The 25,721-nt window shown below is 49.1% G+C and overlaps 1 protein-coding gene across 1 annotated transcript in view; it reads right to left on the reverse strand.

Moving 5' to 3' along the window:
* LMNB2 (lamin B2) overlaps window positions 1-25,721 on the reverse strand; it is a 212,486-nt gene that overhangs the window by 184,413 nt on the left and 2,352 nt on the right. The gene's annotated exons all lie outside the window — the stretch shown is intronic.

Consider the following 25,721-nt stretch of genomic DNA (forward strand, 5'->3'; position numbering starts at 1 on the left):
CCGTGGTCACCAGCATCCAATCCTGAATGCCGAATCTGCGGCCCTCTAGAAGATGAGCACTCTATAACCACCACAGGAGAGACACCCTTGTCCTTGGATATAGGGTTATCCGGTGATGCATCTGAAGATGCGATCCGGACCATTTGTCCAGCAGATCCCACTGAAAAGTTCTTGCGTGAAATCTGTCGAATGGAATCGCTTCGTAGGAAGCCACCATTTTTACCAGGACCCTTGTGCAATGATGCACTGTTTTTAGGAGGTTCCTGACTAGCTCGGATAACTCCCTGGCTTTCTCTTCCGGGAGAAACACCTTTTTCTGGACTGTGTCCAGAATCATCCCTAGGCACAGCAGACGTGTCGTCGGGATCAGCTGCGATTTTGGAATATTTAGAATCCACCCGTGCTGTTGTAGCAGTATCCGAGATAGTGCTACTCCGACCTCCAACTGTTCCCTGGACTATGCCCTTATCAGGAGATCGTCCAAGTAAGGGATAATTAAGACGCCTTTTCTTCGAAGAAGAATCATCATTTCGGCCATTACCTTGGTAAAGACCCGGGGTGCCGTGGACAATCCAAACGGCAGCGTCTGAAACTGATAGTGACAGTTCTGCACCACGAACCTGAGGTACCCTTAGTGAGAAGGGCAAATTTGGGACATAGAGGTAAGCATCCCTGATGTCCCGGGACACTATATAGTCCCCTTCTTCCTGGTTCGTTATCACTGCTCTGAGTGACTCCATCTTGATTTGAACCTTTGTAAGTGTTCAAAAAAATTTTTAGAATAAGTCTCACCTAGCCTTCTGGCTTCAGTACCACAATATAGTGTGGAATAATACCCCTTTCTTGTAGTAGGAGGGGTAATTTAATTATCACCTGCTGGGAATACAGCTTGTGAATTTTTTCCCATACTGCCTCCTTGTCGGAGGGAGACCTTGGTAAAGCAGACTTCAGGAGCCTGCGAAGGGGAAACGTCTCGACATTCCAATCTGTACCCCTGGGATACTACTTGTAGGATCCAGGGGTCCTGTACGGTCTCAGCGCCATGCTGAGAACTTGTCAGAAGCGGTGGAACGCTTCTGTTCCTGGGAATGGGCTGCCTGCTGCAGTCTTCTTCCCTTTCCTCTATCCCTGGGCAGATATGATCTTATAGGGACGAAAGGATTGAGGCTGAAAAGACGGTGTCTTTTTCTGCAGAGATGTGACTTAGGGTAAAAACGGTGGATTTTCCAGCAGTTGCCGTGGCCACCAGGTCCGATGGACCGACCCCAAATAACTCCTTTATACGGCAATACACCTTTGTGCCGTTTGGAATCTGCATCACCTGACCACTGTCGTGTCCATAAACATCTTCTGGCAGATATGGACATCGCACTTACTCTTGATGCCAGAGTGCAAATATCCCTCTGTGCATCTCGCATATATAGAAATGCATCCTTTAAATGCTCTATAGTCAATAAAATACTGTCCCTGTCAAGGGTATCAATATTTTTAGTCAGGGAATCCGACCAAGCCACCCCAGCTCTGCACATCCAGGCTGAGGCGATCGCTGGTCGCAGTATAACACCAGTATGTGTGTATATACTTTTTATGATATTTTCCAGCCTCCCGTCAGCTGGTCCTTGAGGACGGCCCTATCTATAGACGGTACCGCCACTTGTTTTGATAAGCGTGTGAGCGCCTTATCCACCCTAAGGGGTGTTTTCCAACGCGCCCTAACTTCTGGCGGGAAAGGGTATACCGCCCATAATTTTCTATCGGGGGGAACCCACGCATCATCACACACTTTATTTAATTTATCTGATTCAGGAAAAACTATGGTAGTTTTTTCACATCCCACATAATACCCTCTTTTGTGGTACTTGTAGTATCAGAAATATGTAACACCTCCTTCATTGCCTTTAACGTGTGGCCCTAATAAGGAATACGTTTGTTTATTCACCGTCGACACTGGATTCAGTGTCCCTGTCTGTGTCTGTGTCGACCGACTAAAGTAAACGGGCGTTTTAAAACCCCTGACGGTGTTTTTGAGACGTCTGGACCGGTACTAATTGTTTGTCGGCCGTCTCATGTCGTCAACCGACCTTGCAGCGTGTTGACATTATCACGTAATTCCCTAAATAAGCCATCCATTCCGGTGTCGACTCCCTAGAGAGTGACATCACCATTACAGGCAATTGCTCCGCCTCCTCACCAACATCGTCCTCCTACATGTCGACACACACGTACCGACACACAGCACACACACAGGGAATGCTCTGATAGAGGACAGGACCCACTAGCCCTTTGGAGAGACAGAGGGAGAGTTTGCCAGCACACACCAAAAACGCTATAATTTTATATAGGGACAACCTTATATAAGTGTTTCTCCCTAATAGCATCTTTATATAGATATTTATATCGCCAATTAGTGCCCCCCCCCCCCTCTGTTTAAACCCTGTTTCTGTAGTGCAGTGCAGGGGAGAGCCTGGGAGCCTTCTCTCCAGCCTTTCTGTGAGAGAAAATGGCGCTGTGTGCTGAGGAGATAGGCCCCGCCCCTTTTCCGGCGGCCTCGTCTCCCGCTCTTTAGTGAAGTTTGGCAGGGGTTAAATATCTCCATATAGCCTCTGGGGGCTATATGTGAGGTATTTTTAGCCAGTATATAGGTTTACATTTGCCTCCCAGGGCGCCCCCCCCCAGCGCCCTGCACCCTCAGTGACTGCGTGTGAAGTGTGCTGAGAGGAAAATGGCGCACAGCTGCAGTGCTGTGCGCTACCTTTAGAAGACTGCAAGGGTCTTCAGCCGCCGATTCTGGACCTCTTCTTACTTCAGCATCTGCAAGGGGGCCGGCGGCGCGGCTCCGGTGACCATCCAGGCTGTACCTGTGATCGTCCCTCTGGAGCTGATGTCCAGTAGCCAAGAAGCCAATCCATCCTGCACGCAGGTGAGTTCACTTCTTCTCCCCTCTGTCCCTCGTTGCAGTGATCCTGTTGCCAGCAGGACTCACTGTAAAATAAAAAACCTAAGCTAAACTTTCTCTAAGCAGCTCTTTAGGAGAGCCACCTAGAATTGCACCCTTCTCGGCCGGGCACAAAAATCTAACTGGCTTGGAGGAGGGTCATAGGGGGAGGAGCCAGTGCACACCACCTGATCGGAAAGCTTTACTTTTGTGCCCTGTCTCCTGCGGAGCCGCTATTCCCCATGGTCCTTTCAGGAACCCCAGCATCCACTAGGACGATAGAGAAAGAAGATTTACCCGCGGTAGCCGTGGAAACCAGGTCCTCTAGACCCTCCCCAAATAAGACCTCACCCTTGTAAGGTAAAACTTCCATATGTCTCTTTGAATCAGCATCCCCCGTCCATTGGCGGGTCCACAGGGCTCGCCTAGCAGAAAAAGCCACGGCGTTGGCTCTTGAACCTAATAGCCCAACGTCTCTCGCAGCATCTCTCATATATAAGGCTGCGTCTTTAATGTGACCCAAGGTCAATAAAATGGTATCCCCATCTAGGGTGTCAATGTCAGATGACAAGATATCTGCCCACGCTGCTACTGCGCTACATACCCATGCCGACGCTACCGCCGGTCTGAGCAAGGCACCCGTATGTGTATAAATTGATTTTAAGGTAGTCTCCTGTCTGCGATCAGCAGGATCCTTGAGGGCTGCCATGTCTGGAGATGGTAGCGCCACCTTTTTGGACAAGCGCGTTAAAGCCTTGTCCACCCTGGGTGAGGATTCCCACCGTACCCTGTCCTGCGCGGGAAAAGGGTACGCCATAAGAATTCTCTTGGGAATCTGCAGTTTCTTGTCTGGAGTCTCCCAAGCCTTTTCAAATAAGGCGTTCAGCTCATGAGACGGGGGAAATGTCTCCTCAGGTTCCTTTCCTTAAACATGCATACCCTCGTGTCAGGGACAGAGGGGTCATCTGTGATATGCAAAACATCTTTTATAGCAATAATCATATAATGAATACTTTTGGCCACCCTTGGGTGCAACCTCGCATCATCGTACTCGACACTGGAGTAAGAATCCGTGTCGGTATCAGTGTCTGCTACGTGGGACAGGGGACGTTTCTGAGACCCTGAAGGGCCCTGTGACACAGCCAAAGCCATGGATTGACTCCCTGTTACTTCCCTGGACTCTACTTTGTCCAATCTCTTGTGTAATAAAGACACATTTGCATTTAATACATTCCACATATCCAACCAATCAGGTGTCGCCGACGGAGACACCACAATCATCTGCTCAACCTCCTCCTTAGATGAGCCTTCCGCTTCAGACATGCCGACACACACGTACCGACACCCCCACACACTCAGGGATATATATCTATATGGAGACAGTCCCCCAATAAGGCCCTTAGGAGAGACAGAGAGAGAGAGTATGCCAGCACACACCCAGAGCCACCGGACACTGGAATAAAATCCCAGTCAGTGCAGCGCTTTTATAAAAATATACTCACTGCGCCAATTAAATGTGCCCCCCCCCCCCCCCTCTTTTTTGCCCTCTGTACTTGTGTTCAGCAGGGGAGAGTCCGGGGAGCCAGCTTCTCTGCAGCGTGCTGTGGAGAAAATGGTGCTGGTTAGTGCTGAGGCGGGCTTCGATCCCGCTCAAATCTTTATACTGGCGGGGGTTTTATGTAATATACTGTCTCCGCAGTATATAACTATGCCAGTGTCCCTAGAGGTTTAATAATTGCTGCAGAGGGCGCCCCCCCTGCGCCCTGCACCCATACAGTGCCGCCAGTGTGTGTGTTAATGTGGGCAATGGCGCGCAGCATTACCTCATAGAAGATCTGAAGTCTTCTGCCGCCTTTGAAGTCTTCTTTCTTCTCATACTCACCCGGCTTCTATCTTTCGGCTCTGTGAGGAGGACGGCGGCGCAGCTCCGGGACGAACGGCGAGGGTGAGAGTTGCGTTCCGACCCTCTGGAGCTAATTGTGTCCAATAACCTAAGAAGCAGAGCCTATCATTTAAGTAGGTCTGCTTCTCTCCCCTTAGTCCCACGATGCAGGGAGCCTGTTGCCAGCAGTGCTCCCTGAAAATAAAAAACCTAACAAAAGTCTTTTCAGAGAAACTCAGTAGAGCTCCCCTGCAGTGCATCCAGTCTCCTCTGGGCACAGGATCTAACTGAGGTCCGGAGGAGGGGCATAGAGGGAGGAGCCAGTGCACACCCATCTAAAGTCTTTAGAGTGCCCGTGTCTCCTGCGGAGCCCGTCTATACCCCATAGTCCTTACGGAGTTCCCAGCATCCTCTAGGACGTAAGAGAAAACCAGGGTCACAGTACCGGCAATGTCGACCTGGGTTGACCCTTTCACACAGAAAAGGACCCGAGTTGATCAAGAAATTACCGGGTAATTGTGCTTGACTATCTCCGATACCTGATGCGATCCCTCCATTGCTGCATGCATAGCTTTCTCTATCAGGGTTGACTGTAAATAATATTTAAAAAAAAAAAAAGGGAGAATTTGATATTCCATATTGAAATTTGCTCTTAGTGTAGTTTTTTTCCACATGGAATATTAAACACCAAATTTTTTTTTTTTTTTAGTTACCCCTCATATGGAGTACTGTTTACGCTGTGAATTTGCAACTGGGCTGGACCGACATGGACCCTATACGCCAGTGCTTCCCAACCTCGGTCCTCAAGGCACACTAACAGTTCTGGCTTTAGTGATATCCAGGCTTGAACACAGCTGACTTAATTAGTACCTCGGTTATTTTGATTTAACCATCTGTGCTGAAGCCTGGATATCACTAAAACCTGCACTGTTGGTGTGCCTTGAGGACCGTGGTTGGGAATGCCTGCTATAAGCAGACCACGTACTTAACTGTAAGGTGATATCCAAAGTTTATACAAGTATCACACAAGTCACATAGTTTTGTCAAACATGCATTAGTTCAAATGATCACAAACAACGCCGTCATGAGACTCCACAGAACTGAATGTAAGCTTTCACAAAACAAAAATCTGCCACTGTACTTTTGTCTGTTTGCGCTAGTTTAAAAATACTGTACCAAACATTCTCACTGAATTCAACGTGCCCATTATGTTTCACATACATCTAATAGAATTAATTTGAGGTTAATTTACGGATGAAAAAATAAGATTTTACTCACCGGTAAATCTATTTCTCGTAGTCCGTAGTGGATGCTGGGGACTCCGTAAGGACCATGGGGAATAGACGGCTCCGCAGGAGATTGGGCACATCTAAAGAAAGATTTAGGTCTATCTGGTGTGCACTGGCTCCTCCCCCTATGACCCTCCTCCAAGCCTCAGTTAGGAACTGTGCCCGGAAGAGCTGACACAATAAGGAAGGATTTTTGAATCCCGGGTAAGACTCATACCAGCCACCAATCACACCATATAACACGTGATAGGAACCCCGGTTAACAGTATGATAACAACTGGAGCCTCTGAAGAGATGGCTCACAACAAAACCCGATTTTTGTAACAATAACTATGTACAAGTATTGCAGACAATCCGCACTTGGGATGGGCGCCCAGCATCCACTACGGACTACGAGAAATAGATTTACCGGTGAGTAAAATCTTATTTTCTCTGACGTCCTAGTGGATGCTGGGGACTCCGTAAGGACCATGGGGATTATACCAAAGCTCCCAAACAGGCGGGAGAGTGCGGATGACTCTGCAGCACCGAATGAGAGAACTCCAGGTCCTCCTCAGCCAGGGAATCAAATTTGTAGAATTTAGCAAACGTGTTTGCCCCTGACCAAGTAGCTGCTCTGCAAAGTTGTAAAGCAGAGACCCCTCGGGCAGCCGCCCAAGATGAGCCCACCTTCCTTGTGGAATGGGCTTTTATTGATTTAGGCTGCGGTAATCCTATTGCAGAATACGCCAGCTGAATAGTGCTATAAATCCAGCGCGTAATAGACTGCTTAGAAGCAGGAGCACCCAGCTTGTTGGGTGCATACAGGATAAACAGCGAGTCAGTTTTTCTGACTCCAGCCGTCCTGGAAACATAAATTTTCAGGGCCCTGACTACGTCCAGCAACTTGGAATCCTCCAAGTCCCTAGTAGCCGCAGGCACCACAATAGGTTGGTTCAAGTGAAAAGCTGAGACCACCTTCGGGAGAAACTGAGGACGAGTCCTCAATTCTGCCCTATCCATCTGGAAAATCAGATAAGGGCTTTTTTAAGACAAAGCCGCCAATTCTGAAACCCGCCTGGTCGAAGCCAGGGCCAACAGTACGACCACTTTCCACGTGAGATATTTCAATTCCACAGTCTTAAGTGGTTCGAACCAATGTGATTTCAGGAATGCCAAAACCACATTGAGATCCCAAGGTGCCACTGGGGGCACAGAAGGAGGCTGAATATGCAGAACTCCTTTGACAAAAGTCTGAACTTCAGGCAGTGAAGCCAGTTTTTTCTGGAAGAAAATCGACAGAGCCGAAATCTGGACCTTGATGGACCCCCATTTTGAGGCCCAACGTCACCCCTGCTTGCAGGAAGTGTAGGAATCGACCCAGTTGAAATTCCTCCTTCGGGGCCTTCATGGCCTCACACCAAGCAACATATTTCCGCCAAATGCGGTAATAATGTCTTGCGGTGACATCCTTCCTGGCTTTGATCAGGGTAGGGATGACTTCCTCCGGAATACCCTTTTCCTTTAGGATCCGGTGTTCAACCGCCATGCCGTCAAACGCAGCCGCGGTAAGTTTTGTAACAGACAGGGTCCCTGCTGCAGCAGGTCTTGTCTGAGCGGCAGAGGCCAAGGGTCCTCTGCCAGCATCTCTTGAAGTTCCGGGTACCAAGCTCTTCTTGGCCAATCCGGAACCACGAGTATGGTTTTCACTCCTCGCATTCTTATTATTCTCAGTACCTTGGGTATGAGAGGTAGAGGAGGAAACACATAAACCGACTGGTACACCCACGGTGTCACTAGAGCGTCCACAGCGATCGCCTGAGGGTCCCTTGACCTGGCGCAATATCTTTTCAACTTTTTGTTGAGGCGGGACGCCATCATGTCCACCCGTGGTCATTCCCAACGGTTTACCCGCATTTGGAAAACTTCTGGGAGAAGTCCCCATTCTCCCGGGTGTAGGTCGCCCATCGGAGAATCCTTGTGGCTTCTGCCATCGCCATCCTGCTTCTTGTGCCGCCCTGTCTGTTTACATGGGCGACCGCCGTGATATTGTCTGATTGGATCAGTACCGGCTGGTTCTGAAGCAGGGGCCTTGCTTGAAGCGAAATCTCCTTGGAAATTTCTTCCCTGTGTGACTGCACCCCAGCCCCGAAGGCTGGCCTCCGTGGTCACCAGGACCCAGTCCTGTATTCCGAATCTGCGGCCCTCTAGTAGATGAGCCCTCTGCAGCCACCACAGCAGCGACAACCTGTTTCTTGCCGACAGGGTTATCCGCTGTTGTATCTGTAGATGGGACCCGGACCATTTGTCCCACAGAACCCACTGGAACGTCCTTACGTGGAACCTTCCGAATGGAATTATGCTTCGTACGAAGCTACCATTTTTTCCAGGACTCGTGTGCTTCCACTGGAAGAAACACTCTTTTCTGGTCTGTGTCCAGAATCATTCCCAGGAACAGAAGACGTGTCGTCGGGACCAGCTGTGACTTTGGAATATTGATAATCCAGTCGTGCTGTTGTAGCACTTCCCGAGAGAGTGCTACCCCCACTACCAACTGTTCTTTGGACCTCGCCTTTATCAGGAGATCGTCCAAGTACGGAATAATAAAAACTTCCTTCTTGCGAAGGAGTATCATCATTTCGGCCATTACCTTGGTAAAGACCTTCGGTGCCGTGGACAACTCCAACGGCAGCGTCTGGAACTGATAGTGACAGTCCTGTACCACACATCTGAGGTACTCCTGGTGAGGAGGGTAAATGGGGACATGCAGGTACGCATCCTTGATGTCCAGGGAGACCCTGTAATCCCCCTCGTCCAGGCTCGTAGTAACCGCCCTGAGCGATTCCATCTTGAACTTGAATCTTCTGATATAAAAGTTCAAGTATTTTAATTTTAAGATGGGTCTCACCGAACCGTTCTGTTTCGGTACCACAACCATTGTGGAATAGTAACCCCTTCCTTGCTGAAGTAGGGGCACCTTGACAATCACTTGTGATTATAGTGTTGAATAGCCCCCAACACCGCCTCCCTGGCAGAGGGAGGTGCCGGTAAGGCAGATTTTAGGAAACGGTGGGGGGAAGAACGTCTCGAACTCCAGCCTGTACCCCTGAGATACTACTTGAAGGACCCAGGGATCCATGTGAGAGAGCACACTGGGCGCTGAAATTTCTGAGACGGGCCCCCACCGTACCCGGGTCCGCCTGAGCAGCCCCAGCGTCATGCTGTGGACTTACCGGACGCAGGGAGGACTTCTGCTCTTGGGAACTAGCTGTGTGCTGCAGCTTTTTCCTCTACCTTTGCCTCTCGGCAGAAAGGATGAGCCTCTAGCCCTCTTGCTTTTCTGGGGCCGAAAGGACTGTACTTGATGATACGGTGCTTTCTTTTGTTGTGGGGTAGCCTGTGGCAAAAAAGTCGATTTCCCAGCAGTAGCTGTAGAAACGAGGTCTGAAAGACCATCCCCAAACAGTTTTACCCCCTTATAGGGCAAAACTTCCATGTGCCGATTCGAGTCGGCATCGCCTGACCATTGCAGAGTCCATAACCCCCGTCTGGCGGCAATGGACCTAGCGCTTATTTTTGATGCCAGCCGGCAAATATCCCTCTGTGCATCACGCATGTATAAGACCACGTCTTTTATATGCTCTATTGTCAGCAAAATATTGTCCCTATCCATAGTAATTTTCCGACAGGGAATCTGACCACGCAGCGGGAGCACTGCACATCCATGCCGAAGCAATGGCTGGTCGCAATATAATGCCCGAGTGTGTGACTATATCTTTTAGGGTAACCCCCTGCTTTTTATCAGCAGGTTCCTTCAGGGCGGCCGTATCCGGAGACGGTAGTGCGCTGTATCTACCCTATGGGGTGTTTCCCAACGTGACCTATCCTCTGGCGGGAAAGGGTACGCTGCCAATTACCGTTTAGAAATTATCAATTTCTTACCGGGGGAAGACCACGCTTCCTCACACACCTCATTTTATTTTCTCAGATGCAGGAAAAACTACTGGTAGTTTTCTCTCACCAAACATAATACCCTTTTATGTGGTACCTGGGGTATTATCATTTTTCATTGCCTCAATCATGTAACGGGTGGACCTATTTGGAGGGTACACTAGTCTCATCGTCGTCGACACTGGAGTCGGTATCCGTGTCGACATCTGTTTCTGCCATCTGAGGTAGCGGGCGTTTTTAGAGCCCCCCATGACATTTGAGATGCTGGAACAGGCACAAGCTGAGTAGCCGGCTGTTCTGTGTCGTCGACCTTTTGTGTAAGGAGTTGACACTTTCACGTAATCCTTCCATAAGTCCAACCACACCAGTGTCGATCCCGCAGGGGGTGACATCACATTTACAGGCATTCGCTCCGCTTCCACATCATTATCCTCCTCATACATGTCGACACAGCCGTACCGACACACAGCACACACACAGGGAATGCTCTGACAGAGGACAGGACCCCACAAAGCCCTTTGGGGAGACAGAGGGAGAGTATGCCAGCACACACCAGGGCGCTATATATCACAGGGATATCACATATAAGAGTGTTTTCCCTTATAGCTGCCTATATATATTGTATACTGCGCCTAAATTGTGCCCCCCCTCTCTTTTTAACCCTTTCTGTAGTATTGACTGCAGGGGAGAGCCAGGGAGCTTCCCTCCAACGGAGCTGTGAGGGAAAAATGGCGCCAGTGTGCTGAAGGAGATAGCTCCGCCCCTTTTTCGCGGACTTTCTCCCGCATTTTTATGGATTCTGGCAGGGGTTAAAAAATAAGAATTTACTTACCGATAATTCTATTTCTCGTAGTCCGTAGTGGATGCTGGGGACTCCGTAAGGACCATGGGGAATAGCGGCTCCGCAGGAGACTGGGCACATCTAAAGAAAGCTTTAGGACTAACTGGTGTGCACTGGCTCCTCCCCCTATGACCCTCCTCCAAGCCTCAGTTAGGAAACTGTGCCCGGACGAGCGTACACAATAAGGAAGGATTTTGAATCCCGGGTAAGACTCATACCAGCCACACCAATCACACCGTATAACTTGTGATCTGAACCCAGTTAACAGTATGATAACAGAGGAGCCTCTGAAAAGAAGGCTCCCAACAATAATAACCCGATTTTTGTAACAATAACTATGTACAAGTATTGCAGACAATCCGCACTTGGGATGGGCGCCCAGCATCCACTACGGACTACGAGAAATAGAATTACCGGTGAGTAAATTCTTATTTTCTCTGACGTCCTAAGTGGATGCTGGGGACTCCGTAAGGACCATGGGGATTATACCAAAGCTCCCAAACGGGCGGGAGAGTGCGGATGACTCTGCAGCACCGAATGAGAGAACTCCAAGTACTCCTCAGCCAGGGTATCAAATTTGTAGAATTTAGCAAACGTGTTTGCCCCTGACCAAGTAGCTGCTCGGCAAAGTTGTAAAGCCGAAATCCCTCGGGCAGCCGCCCAAGATGAGCCCACTTTCCTTGTGGAACGGGCTTTTACAGATTTTAGCTGTGGCAGGCCTGCCACAGAATGTGCAAGCTGAATTGTACTACAAATCCAACGAGCAATAGTCTGCTTAAAAGCAGGAGCACCCAGCATGTTGGGTGCATACAGGATAAACAGCGAGTCAGATTTCCTGACTCCAGCCGTCCTGGAACATATTTTCAGGGCCCTAACAACATCCAGCAACTTGGATTCCTCCAAGTCCCTAGTAGCCGCAGGCACCACAATAGGTTGGTTCAGGTGAAAACGCTGGAACCACCTTAGGGAGAAACTGAGGACGAGTCCTCAATTCCGCCCTGTCCGAATGGAAAATCAGATAAGGGCTTTTACAGGATAAAGCCGCCAATCCTGACACGCGCCTGGCCTAGGCCAGGGCCAACAGCATGACCACTTTCCATGTGAGATATTTTAACTCCACAGATTTAAGTGGTTCAAACCAATGTGACTTTTGGAACCCAAACTACATTGAGATCCCAAATTGCCACTGGAGGCACAAAAGGAGGCTGTATATGCAGTACCCCTTTTACAAACGTCTAAACTTCAGGGACTGAAGCTAGTTCTTTTTTGGAAGAAAATTGACAGGGCCGAAATCTGAACCTTAATGGACCCCAATTTCAGGCCCATAGACACTCCTGTTTGCAGGAAATGTAGGAATCGACCCAGTTGAATTTCCTCCGTCGGGCCTTACTGGCCTTGCACTACGCAACATATTTTCGCCAATTGCGGTGATAATGTTTTTGCGGTTACATCCTTCCTGGCTTTTGATCAGGATAGGGATGACTTCATCCGGAATGCCTTTTTTCCTTCAGGATCCGGTGTTCAACCTCCATGCCGTCAAACGCAGCCGCGGTAAGTCTTGGAACAGACAGGGTCCCTGCTGGAGCAGGTCCCTTCTTAGAGGTAGAGGCCACGGATCCTCCGTGAGCCTCTCTTGAAGTTCCGGTTACCAAGTCCTTTTTTGGCCCATCCGGAGCCACGAATATAGTGCTTACTCCTCTCCATCTTATCAATCTCAGTACCTTGGGTATGAGAGGCAGATGAGGGAACACATACACTGACTGGTACACCCACGGTGTTACCAGAGCGTCTACAACTATTGCCTGAGGGTCTCTTGACCTGGCGCAATACCTGTCGAGTTTTTTAATCATGTGGACGACTTCTGGGTGAAGTCCCCACTCTCCCGGGTGGAGGTCGTGCTGAGGAAGTCTGCTTCCCAGTTGTCCACTCCCGGAATGAATACTGTTGACAGTGCTATTACATGATTTTCCGCCCAGCGGAGAATCCTTGCAGCTTCTGCCATTGCCCTCCTGCTTCTTGTGCCACCCTGTCTGTTTACGTGGGTGACTGCCATGATGTTGTCCGACTGGATCAACACCGGCTGACCTTGAAGCAGAGGTCTCGCTAAGCTTAGAGCATTGTAACTGGCCCTTAGCTTCAGGATATTTATGTGAAGTGATGTATCCAGGCTTGACCCTAAGCCCTGGATATTCCTTCCCTGTGTGACTGCTCCCCAGCCTCGCAGGCTGGCATCCGTGGTCACCAGGACCCAGTCCTGAATGCCGAATCTGCGGCCCTCTAGAAGATGAGCACTCTGCAACCACCACAGGATGGATACCCTTGTCCTTGGTGACAGGGTTATCCGCTGATGCATCTGAAAATGCGACCCGGACCATTTGTCCAGTAGGATCCACTGGAAAGTTCTTGCGTGGAATCTAACGAATGGGATTGCTTCGTAGGAAGCCACCATTTTTTCCCAGAACCCTTGTGCATTGATGCACTGAGACTTGGTTCGGTTTTAGGAGGTACCTGATTAGCTCCGATAACTCCCTGGCTTTCTCTTCCGGGAGAAACACCTTTTTTTTCTGGACTGTGTCCAGGATCATCCCTAGGAAACAGAAGACAAGTCGTCGGAACCAGCTGCGATTTTGGAATATTGAGAACCCAATCGTGCTGCCGCAACACTACCTGAGATAGTGCTACACCGACCTCCAACTGTTCCCTGGATCTTACCCTTATCAGGGAATTGTCCAAGTAAGGGATAACTAAAATTTCCTTCCTTCGAAGGGATATCATTTCGTCCATTACCTTGGTAAAGACCCGGGGTGCCGTGGACCATCCCTACGGCAGCGTCTGAACTGATAGTGACAGTTCTGTACCATAACATGAGGTACCCTTGGTGAGAAGGGTAAATTTTGACATGAAGGTAAGCATCCTTGATGTCCCGAGACATCATGTAGTCCCCTTCTTCCAGGTTCGCAATCACTGCTCTGAGTGACTCAATCTTGAATTTGAACCTCTGTATGTAAGTGTTCAAAGATTTTAGATTTTAGAATCGGTCTCACCGAGCCGTCTGGCTTCGGTACCACAATAGTGTGGAATAATACCCCTTTCCTTGTTGCAGGAGGGGTACCTTGATTATCACCTGCTGGGAATACAGCTTGTGAATGGCTTCCAAAACTGCCTCCCTGTCAGAGGGAGACGTCGGTAAAGTCGACTTTTGGAAACGGCGAGGGGGAGACGTCTCGAATTCCAATATTTACCCCTGAGATATTACCTGAAGGATCCAGGGGTCTACTTGCGAGTGAGCCCACTACGCACTGAAATTCATTGAGAACGGGCCCCCACCGTGCCTGAGCTTGTAAAGCCCTAGCGTCATACTGAGGGCTTGGCAGAGGCGGGAAAGGGTTTCTGTTCCTGGGAACTGGCTGATCTCTGCAGCCTTTTTTCTCTCCCTCTGTCACGAGCAGAAAAGAGGAACCTTTTGTCCGCTTGCCAACAAAGGACTGCGCCTGATAATACGGCGTCTTATTTTGAGAGGCGAACTGGGGTACAAACGTGGATTTCCCAGCTGTTGCCGTGGCCACCAGGTCTAAAAGACCGACCCCAAATGTCCCCTTTCAAAGGCAATACTTCCAAATGCCGTTTGGAATCCGCATCACCTGATAATTTTACTGGTAGAATTGGATAACGCACTTATACTTGATGCCAGTCGGCAATTATTCCGCTGTGCATCATGCATATATAGAAATGCATCTTTTAAATGCTCTATAGGCAATAATATACTATCCTTATCTAGGATATCAATATTTGCAGTCAGGGAATCCGACCATGCCAACCCAGCACTGCACCTCCATGCTGAGGCGATAGCTGGTCGCAGTATAACACCAGTATGTGTGTAAATACCTTTTTTGGATACCCTCCTGCTTTCTATCAGCAGGATCCTTAAGGGCGGCCATCTCATGAGAGGGTAGAGCCCTTGTTCTTACAAGCGTGTGAGCGCCTTATCCCCCCTAGGGGGTGTTTCCCAATGCATCCTAACCTCTGGCGGGAAAGGGTATGCAGCCAATACTTTTTAAGAAATGATTAATTGTTATCGGGGGGAAACCCACGCATCATCACACACCTCATTTTATTTCTCAGATTCAGGAAAACTACATGTAGTTTTTCCCTCACCGAACATAATACCCCTTTTTTTGGTGGTACTCGTATTATCAGAAATGTATAAAAACATTTTCCATTGTCTCAATCATGTAACGTGTGGCCCTACTGGAAATCACGGTTGTCTCTTCACCGTCGACACAGGAGTCCGTATCCGTGTCGGCGTCTGTATCTGCCATCTGAGGTAACGGACGCTTTAGAGCCCCTGACGGCCTATGAGACGTCTGGACAGGCACAAGCTGAGTAGTCGGCTGTCTCATGTCAACCACTGTTTTTTTATATAGAGCTGACACTGTCACGTAATTTTCAACAGTACATCCACTCAGGTGTCGACCCCCTAGGGGGTGACATCACTGTTACAGACACTCTGCTCCGTCTCCACATCATTTTTCTCCTCATACATGTCGACACAAACGTACCGACACACAGCACACACACAAGGAATGCTCTGATAGAGGACAGGACCCCACTAGCCCTTTGGGGAGACAGAGGGAGAGTATGCCAGCACACAACCTTATATAAGTGTTTTTCCCCTTATAGCTGCTGTATGTTTTAATACTGCACCTAATTAGTGCCCCCCTCTCTTTTTTTTAACCCTTTCTGTCTGCAGGGAAGAGCCAGGGAGCTTCCCTCCAACTGAGCTGTGAGGGAAAATGGCGCCAGTGTGCTGAGGAGATAGGCTCCGCCCCCTTTTCGGCAGCCTTATCTCCCGGTTTTTTGTATATTCTGGCAGGGGTTAAATGCATCCATATAGCCCAGGAGCTATATGTGATGCATTTTTTGCCATGTAAGGTATTTCTGTAATGTTTTATTGCGTCTCAGGGCGCCCCCCCCCAGCGCCCTGCACCCTCAGTGACCGGAGTATTAAGTGTGCTGAGAGCAATGGCGCACAGCTGCAGTGCTGTGCGCTACCTTATTGAAGACAGGAACGTCTTCTGCCGCCGATTTTCCCGGACCTCTTCACTCTTCTGGCTCTGTAAGGGGGCCGGCGGCGCGGCTCCGGGACCCATCCAGGCTGGACCTGTGATCGTCCCTCTGGAGCTAATGTCCAGTAGCCAAGAAGCCCAATCCACTCTGCACGCAGGTGAGTTCGCTTCTTCTCCCCTTAGTCCCTCGATGCAGTGAGCCTGTTGCCAGCAGGTCTCACTGAAAATAACAAACCTAAACTAAAACTTTCACTAAGAAGCTCAGGAGAGCCCCTAGTGTGCACCCTTCTCGTCGGGCACAGAAATCTAACTTGGGCTTGGAGGAGGGTCATAGGGGGAGGAGCCAGTGCACACCAGTTAGTCCTAAAGCTTTCTTTAGATGTGCCCAGTCTCCTGCGGAGCCGCTATTCCCCATGGTCCTTACGGAGTCCCCAGCATCCACTTAGGACGTTAGAGAAAGCACCTATATAGCCTCTGGGGCTATATATGGTGCCAGTTTGCCAGCCACGGTGTCAGTATTGCTGCTCAGGGCGCCCCCCCCCCAGCGCCCTGCACCCATCAGTGACCGAAGTGTGTGGTGTGCATGAGGAGCAATGGCGCACAGCTGCAGTGCGGTGCGCTACCTTGGAGAAGACAGAAGTCTTCAGCCGCCGATTTTCCGGACCACCTTCTTGCTTCTGGCTCTGTAAGGGGGACGGCGGCGCGGCTCCGGGAACGGACGACGAGGTCGGGTCCTGTGTTCGATCCCTCTGGAGCTAATGGTGTCCAGTAGCCTAAGAAGCCCAAGCTACCACCACTTAGGTAGGTTCGCTTCTTCTCCCCTTAGTCCCTCGATGCAGTGAGCCTGTTGCCAGCAGGTCTCACTGAAAATAAAAAAACTAACAAACACTTTCTTCCTAGGAGCTCAGGAGAGCCCCTAGTGTGCATCCAGCTCAGCCGGGCACAGAAATCTAACTGAGGCTTGGAGGAGGGTCATAGGGGGAGGAGCCAGTGCACACCAGATAGACCTAAATCTTTCTTTAGATGTGCCCAGTCTCCTGCGGAGCCGTCTATTCCCCATGGTCCTTACGGAGTCCCCAGCATCCACTAGGACGTCAGAGAAAAAAAACTTGTTTTCTCATGAACGTCCCAAAGTATAAACAGTTTAAATTACCCTAGATACCAAACAATACCCCATAAACTAGGTATTAAAAAATAAATGCAAAGTCCTTAATCACCAAATACAATGCATGTAACGTCTCCTCCTCAAAACAATAAGAGACTCTTACATCAAGTTAGGGCAAGAACCCTATGTGATAAATCCATGTATGTAGCTTAGAGCACAGTGACTGCGTTCCATCACATCCTTGTTACTAAACTACATGCTATAGAACATGGGGAGGTAATGGAGTATTCACGTTACATAAACACCTGACGCATAGTGCCTCATTTCATCCTGACTGAAACACTCCAGATGGATCTCATAACACTGCCCTGTGTGCAGTCTGTGGTACATTGGGGGTCATTCTGACCTAATCGCACGCTGCAGTTTATCGCAGCGGTGCGATCGGGTCAGAACTGTGCATGCGCCGGTGCTGCAGTGCGCCGGCGCATGCCAGACGGCTGAAGGCCGTCGCTGCAGTATGATCGCCTCTGCCTGACCGGCAGAGGCGGCCGCTGGGCGAGGACGAAACGGCGCCATTTGGCCGCTGTTTCATGGGCACGGCCCGCCCAACGCAGGCGTGGCCGGACCGTGCGGGCTGCAGCGGCTGCGCGACGTCACACGCAGCCGCTACGGGCCGGGGAGCGACGAGTAGCTCTCAGCCAGCGCGCTAATGCTGCGCTGGCCGGGAGCTACTCCTAAGGTGCAAAAGCATCGCTGCTGTGCGATGCTTTTGCACGTCTGCTGGGGGGGCCGGCACCGACATGCGGGGCGGGATAGCCCCGTGCTAGGCGTCCCCCCGCATGTCTACGGACATGATTGTAGCCCTGCAAAATTTTGCAGGACTACGATCAACTCGGAATGACCCCCATTGTGTAGTATTTCAGAGTTTGTGGAGGTTTTTCTTTTCCTTAGTGGCGTCAATACTGCCCAGGACAGATTTATCAAGACTTCTATAGAAGTGAAGTAGAGTCCAGGGCAACCAATAAGATCCTATTATTTATCTAGTACATTTCATAAGTCTAATCAACATGTGGCACTCCAAGTGTTGTGGAACTAAACATCCCAGCATGCCAAATGCTGCCTGTCCCAATTCTATAAAATTATAGCTAGCCTCGGATCAGTTGCTATGACCAAGACTACCACTTATCCTCTTTAGATTTGGTTAAACTCACAATATCACATTCACAGTGTTGAAATCTGCAAATGAAATAGATTTGTGCATTCAGGAGTAAGTGTAAGTTTGTAACCTGTTTAACTTTCTTCCCTGCTTAGTTTCAGTAAAACATTTGCCAAGTGGTGCTGGAACCGGGGTCTGGGATTCAGAGTCGACACCAATTGGTCGACATGGACAAAAGGTCAAGATGAGTATGTTTTTTTGGTGTTTTCTCCTTAATGTGACCAGGAACCCCAATTGGTGCACCGCTTCACTCGGCAGGCTTCGGGCAAGGTTACCGTTCCCAATTGTAGTCCACGTGAATCGTAAAGTATGCAAAAGTTCAAAAAAATTAAACAAATGTGAAAAACTCATGTCGACCTATTTCCGGTGTCGACCCAAGTGGTGTCGACCTGGAGTCCCGATACCCTGGAACTGTATGCAACTGTGCATGTCTTTTATACAGCTATACTTCTTATTCTTTGTAAGAGCACTGACAAATTATCTACTTAAACAACGGATTCCACACACCTATCATCCTAGGTAGGATTCATTTTGAGCAAGTGGGAAGCTGACTGAATCCACTCAGAAAGGTATGTGGGCAGAGACCACGCTTTAGGTGATGTCCAAAGCCTTCCCTGACAACTGCGTGTACATAGAACCCTATGTGGCAGCACTGATGCCATTAGGCCAGCTACATATACAACAACTGGCAATCAGGCCGATGGTCAGGACGTTTTACCTTAGCCACGGACCATGCCAGATTGCTGGTACACAACAGGAAGATGTAATGAATGATGAAACAATCACTATCCCGTCCATTATACTGCACCGGGTCGCAGGAGATATCTTCCAGTTGACCTGCAGCAGGGCAAGCCAGAAGATGTTGCATGTGTCCTGTAGGAGCATGCAATAGTGTCTACATACTAGACTATATCCACGATTAGTTGTGCTGATATTGCTCTGGTGTGTACCCACCCTAAGTCCAGATCCCAGGTACAATGACACAGCAAAGATCCAAGTAGCTAGGATGGTATATAACAGTAATGGGCAATAGGCAGCCCTCACTAGCAGAGGTATCCGGTCTATAGAGCTACACCAAAAAGTTCTACAGTCAATAGGCCCACCACCAATGGTCGACAGGGTCAAACGGTAGACATGACAATGGTCGACACTGGTTTTATTTATTTTTCCAACTTTTTCATACTTCACCATCCACGTGGACTATGATTGGGAATAGTAACCTGTGCAGAGTGCGAGGCACCTTGCCCGAAGCATGGCGAGCAAAGCGAGGGGATGGTGGTGCACTAATGGCAGAAAAGTGACAAAACATACCCCCCAAAAAACAAAAATAAATGGTGTCTACTTTTTTAGGTTAACCTTTTGATCCTGTTGACCTTTTCTACTTTCTACCTATTCTATGTCGACCTTTAGTGTATCCGTTCAGATGGTCGACAATGTTAAGGTCGACAGTCATTAGGTCGACACTGACATGGTCAAATGGTCAACACACGAAAGGTCGACATGAGCTGTTCACATTTTTTTTTTAACTCTTTTTCATACTTTATGATCCACGTGGACTACGATTGGGAATGGTAACCTGTACAGAGCACAGCAGTAGCGAAGCGAGCCATGCGAGGGGACGTGGTGCACCAATTGGGGTTCCCTATCACTTTACGCAGCAAATAACACAAAAAAAAAGTAAAAAACTTTTCATGTGTCGACCATTAGTCCATGTCGACCAATAGTGGTCGACCATTCATACTGGAACCATCCTTTAGACCATGTCGACCTTTTGACCCTGTCAACCTAATGTATATCTACCATTAGTCGTTGACCTACTGACTGTAGAGCTTTTTAGTGCACATCTAATAATCCACACCCCACTAGCATTATACAGCTCCTTCCCACTTTGTGGTGCGCGCTAGGTTTTCTTGTTATGTCTGGGTGACTTATCTATTGCTGTATTACTTAAATCTTCTGTATTATGGGGGTAATTCCAAGTTGATCGCAGCAGGAAATTTTTTAGCAGTTGGCCAAAACCATGTGCACTGCAGGGGGGCAGATAATAAGAATTTACTTACCGATAATTCTATTTCTCGGAGTCCGTAGTGGATGCTGGGGTTCCTGAAAGGACCATGGGGAATAGCGGCTCCGCAGGAGACAGGGCACAAAAAAGTAAAGCTTTACTAGGTCAGGTGGTGTGCACTGGCTCCTCCCCCTATGACCCTCCTCCAGACTCCAGTTAGGTACTGTGCCCGGACGAGCATACACAATAAGGGAGGCATTTTGAATCCCGGGTAAGACTCATACCAGCCACACCAATCACACCGTACAACTTGTGATCTAAACCCAGTTAACAGTATGACAACAGAAAGGGCCTCTTAAAGATGGCTCCTTAACAATAACCCGAATTAGTTAACAATAACTATGTACAAGTATTGCAGATAATCCGCACTTGGGATGGGCGCCCAGCATCCACTACGGACTCCGAGAAATAGAATTATCGGTAAGTAAATTCTTATTTTCTCTATCGTCCTAAGTGGATGCTGGGGTTCCTGAAAGGACCATGGGGATTATACCAAAGCTCCCAAACGGGCGGGAGAGTGCGGATGACTCTGCAGCACCGAATGAGAGAACTCCAGGTCCTCCTTTGCCAGGGTATCAAATTTGTAAAATTTTACAAACGTGTTCTCCCCCGACCACGTAGCTGCTCGGCAGAGTTGTAATGCCGAGACCCCTCGGGCAGCCGCCCAAGATGAGCCCACCTTCCTTGTGGAGTGGACTTTTACAGTTTTAGGCTGTGGCAGGCCTGCCACAGAATGTGCAAGTTGAATTGTGTTACAAATCCAACGAGCAATCGACTGCTTAGAAGCAGGTGCGCCCAACTTGTTGGGTGCATACAATATAAACAGCGAGTCAGATTTTCTGACTCCAGCCGTCCTTGCAATGTATATTTTTAAGGCTCTGACAACGTCCAACAACTTGGAGTCCTCCAAGTCGCTAGTGGCCGCAGGCACCACAATAGGTTGGTTCAGATGAAATGCTGATACCACTTTAGGGAGAAAATGCGGACGAGTCCGCAGTTCTGCCCTATCCGAATGGAAGATTAGATAAGGACTTTTATAAGATAAAGCCGCCAATTCAGATACTCTCCTGGCAGAGGCCAGGGCTAGTAACATAGTCACTTTCAATGTGAGATATTTCAAATCCACCTTTTTCAATGGTTCAAACCAATGGGATTTGAGGAAATCTAAAACTACATTTAGATCCCACGGTGCCACCGGAGGCACCACAGGAGGCTGTATATGCAGTACTCCCTTGACAAAAGTCTGGACCTCAGGGACAGAGGCCAATTCTTTTTGGAAGAATATTGACAGGGCCGAAATTTGAACCTTAATGGATCCCAATTTGAGACCCATAGATAATCCTGATTGCAGGAAATGTAGGAAACGACCCAGTTGGAATTCCTCCGTCGGAACCCTCCGATCCTCGCACCACGCTACATATTTTCGCCAAATGCGGTGATAATGTTTCACGGTGACTTCCTTCCGTGCCTTAATCAAGGTAGGAATGACTTCTTCTGGAATGCCTTTCCCTTTTAGGATCTGGCGTTCAACCGCCATGCCGTCAAACGCAGCCGCGGTAAGTCTTGAAAAAGACAGGGACCCTGCTGTAGCAGGTCCCTTCTCAGAGGTAGAGGTCACGGTTCGTCCGTGAGCATCTCTTGAAGTTCCGGATACCAAGTCCTTCTCGGCCAATCCGGAACCACTAGTATTGTTCTTACTCTTCTTTGCCGTATGATCTTCAATACCTTTGGTATGAGCGGCAGAGGAGGAAACACATACACTGACTGGTACACCCAAGGAGTTACCAGTGCGTCCACAGCTATTGCCTGTGGATCTCTTGACCTGGCGCAATATTTGTCCAGTTTCTTGTTGAGGCGAGACGCCATCATGTCTACAATTGGTCTTTCCCAACGGTCTATTAACATGTTGAAGACTTCTGGATGTAGACCCCACTCTCCCGGATGAAGATCGTGTCTGCTGAGGAAGTCTGCTTCCCAGTTGTCCACGCCCGGGATGAACACTGCTGACAGTGCTATCACGTGATTCTCCGCCCAGCGAAGAATCTTGGCAGCTTCTGCCATTGCACTCCTGCTTCTTGTGCCGCCCTGCCTGTTTACATGGGCGACCGCCGTGATGTTGTCCGACTGAATCAACACCGGCTTTCCTTGCAGGAGAAGTTCCGCCTGGCTTAGAGCATTGTAGATTGCTCTTAGTTCCAGAATGTTTATGTGAAGAGACTTTTCCAGACTCGTCCATACTCCCTGGAAGTTTCTTCCTTGTGTGACTGCTCCCCAGCCTCTCAGGCTGGCGTCCGTGGTCACCAGGATCCAATCCTGAATGCCGAATCTGCGGCCTTCTAATAGGTGAGCCTTCTGCAACCACCACAGAAGTGACACCCTTGTCTTTGGTGACAGGGTTATTCGCAGGTGCATCTGCAGATGCGACCCTGACCATTTGTCCAACAGATCCCTTTGGAATATTCTTGCATGGAATCTGCCGAATGGAATTGCTTCGTAAGAAGCCACCATTTTTCCCAGGACTCTTGTGCATTGATGTACTGACATTTTTCCTGGTTTTAGGAGGTTCCTGACCAGATCGGATAACTCCTTGGCTTTTTCCTCTGGAAGGAAAACCTTTTTCTGAACCGTGTCCAGAATCATTCCTAGGAACAGCAGACGAGTTGTCGGGATTAAATGGGATTTTGGAATATTCAGAATCCACCCGTGTTGTCTTAGCACCTCTTGAGATAGTGCTAAAGCTGTCTCCAGCTGTTCTCTGGACCTTGCCCTTATTAGGAGATCGTCCAAGTATGGGATAACTAATACGCCTTTTCTTCGAAGAAGAATCATCATCTCGGCCATTACCTTGGTAAAGACCCGAGGCGCCGTGGACAATCCGAACGGCAGCGTCTGAAACTGATAGTGACAGTTTTGAACAATGAACCTGAGGTACCCCTGGTGTGCGGGGTAAATCGGAACGTGTAGATACGCATCCTTGATGTCCAAGGATACCATAAAGTCCCCTTCTTCCAGGTTCGCTATCACTGCTCTGAGTGACTCCATCTTGAACTTGAACTTTTTTATGTAGAGGTTCAAGGACTTCAGATTTAGAATAGGCCTTACCGAGCCATCCGGCTTCGGTACCACAAATAGAGTGGAATAATACCCCTTTCCTTGTTGTAATAGGGGTACTTTGACTATCACCTGCTGAGCGTACAGCTTGTGAATGGCTTCCAACACCCTCTCCCTTTCGGAAGAGACGGTTGGTAAGGCAGACTTCAGGAAACGATGAGGAGGATCCGTCTCTAATTCCAACCTGTACCCCTGAGATATTATCTGCAGGATCCAGGGGTCTACCTGCGAGTGAGCCCACTGCGCGCTGTAATTTTTGAGACGGCCCCCCACTGTCCCCGAGTCCGCTTGAGAGGCCCCAGCGTCATGCTGAGGTTTTTGCAGGAGCCGGGGAGGGCTTCTGTTCCTGGGAAGGAGCTGCCTGTTGGTGTCTCTTCCCTCTTCCTCTGCCTCGTGGCAGGTACGACAAGCCCTTTGCTCTCTTATTTTTGTAGGAGCGAAAAGGCTGCGGTTGAAAGGTCGGTGCCTTTCTCTGTTGGGGAGTGACTTGAGGTAAAAAAGTGGATTTCCCGGCAGTAGCCGTGGCCACCAAGTCTGATAGACCAACTCCAAATAACTCCTCCCCTTTATACGGCAAAACCTCCATGTGACGTTTTGAATCCGCATCGCCTGTCCACTGTCGTGTCCATAAGGCTCTTCTGGCTGAAATGGACATAGCACTCACCCGAGATGCCAGTGTGCAAATATCCCTCTGTGCATCACGCATATAGATAAATGCATCCTTTATTTGTTCTAACGACAGTAAAACATTGTCCCTATCTAGGGTATCAATATTTTCAATCAGGGATTCTGACCAAACTACTCCAGCACTGCACATCCAGGCAGTTGCTATAGCTGGTCGTAGTATAACACCTGCATGTGTGTATATATTCTTTTGAATAACTTCCATCTTTCTATCTGATGGATCCTTAAGTGCGGCCGTCTCAGGAGAGGGTAACGCCACTTGTTTGGATAAGCGTGTGAGCGCCTTGTCCACCTTAGGGGGTGTTTCCCAGCGCGCCCTAACCTCTGGCGGGAAAGGGTATAATGCCAATAACTTTTTTGAAATTATCAACTTTTTATCAGGAGCAACCCACGCTTCATCACACACGTCATTTAATTCTTCTGATTCAGGAAAAACTGTTTGTAGTTTTTTCACACCATACATAATACCCTGTTTTACGGTATCTGTAGTATCAGCTAAATGTAACGTCTCCTTCATTGCCAAAATCATATAACGTGTGGCCCTACTGGAAAATACGTTTGAATTTCTACCGTCGTCACTGGAATCAGTGCCCGTGTCTGGGTCTGTGTCGACCGACTGAGGCAAAGGGCGTTTTACAGCCCCTGACGGTGTTTGAGGCGCCTGGACAGGCATTAATTGATTGTCCGGCCGCCTCATGTCCTCAACTGACTGTTTAAGGGAAGATAAACCATCACGTAATTCCACAAATAAAGGCATCCATTCTGGTGTCGACCCCCTGGGGGGTGACATCTGCATATTTGGCAATTGCTCCGCCTCCACACCAATATCGTCCTCATACATGTCGACACCACGTACCGACACACACCGCAAACTCACAGGGAATGCTCTAATGAAGACAGGACCCACTAGCCCTTTTGGGGAGACAGAGGGAGAGTCTGCCAGCACACACCACAAAGCGCTATATATACAAGGGATATCCTTATATTAAGTGCTCCCTTATAGCTGCTTTAATATATATATATATAGCCATTAATGTGCCCCCCCTCTCTGTTTTACCCTGTTTCTGTAGTGCAGTGCAGGGGAGAGACCTGGGAGCCGTTCTGACCAGCGGAGCTGTGACAGAAAATGGCGCCGTGTGCTGAGGAGATAGGCCCCGCCCCTTTTTCGGCGGGTTCTTCTCCCGCTATTTTTCCAGTCAGGCAGGGGTTAAATATCTCCATATAGCCCCTATGGGCTATATGTGAGGTATTTTTAGCCTTGTATAAGGTTTATATTTGCCTCTCAGAGCGCCCCCCCCCAGCGCTCTGCACCCTCAGTGACTGCCCAGTGAAGTGTGCTGAGAGGAAAATGGCGCACAGCTGCAGTGCTGTGCGCTACCTTATGAAGACTGAGGAGTCTTCAGCCGCCGGTTTCCGGACCTCTTCACGCTTCAGCATCTGCAAGGGGGTCGGCGGCGCGGCTCCGGGACCGGACTCCACGGCTGGGCCTGTGTTCGATCCCTCTGGAGCTAATGGTGTCCAGTAGCCAAGCAGCAAATCCACTCTGCATGCAGGTGAGTTTACTACTTTCCCCCTAAGTCCCACGTTGCAGTGATCC

Source organism: Pseudophryne corroboree, chromosome 1 (assembly GCF_028390025.1).
Source record: "Pseudophryne corroboree isolate aPseCor3 chromosome 1, aPseCor3.hap2, whole genome shotgun sequence".
Taxonomy (NCBI): domain Eukaryota; kingdom Metazoa; phylum Chordata; class Amphibia; order Anura; family Myobatrachidae; genus Pseudophryne; species Pseudophryne corroboree.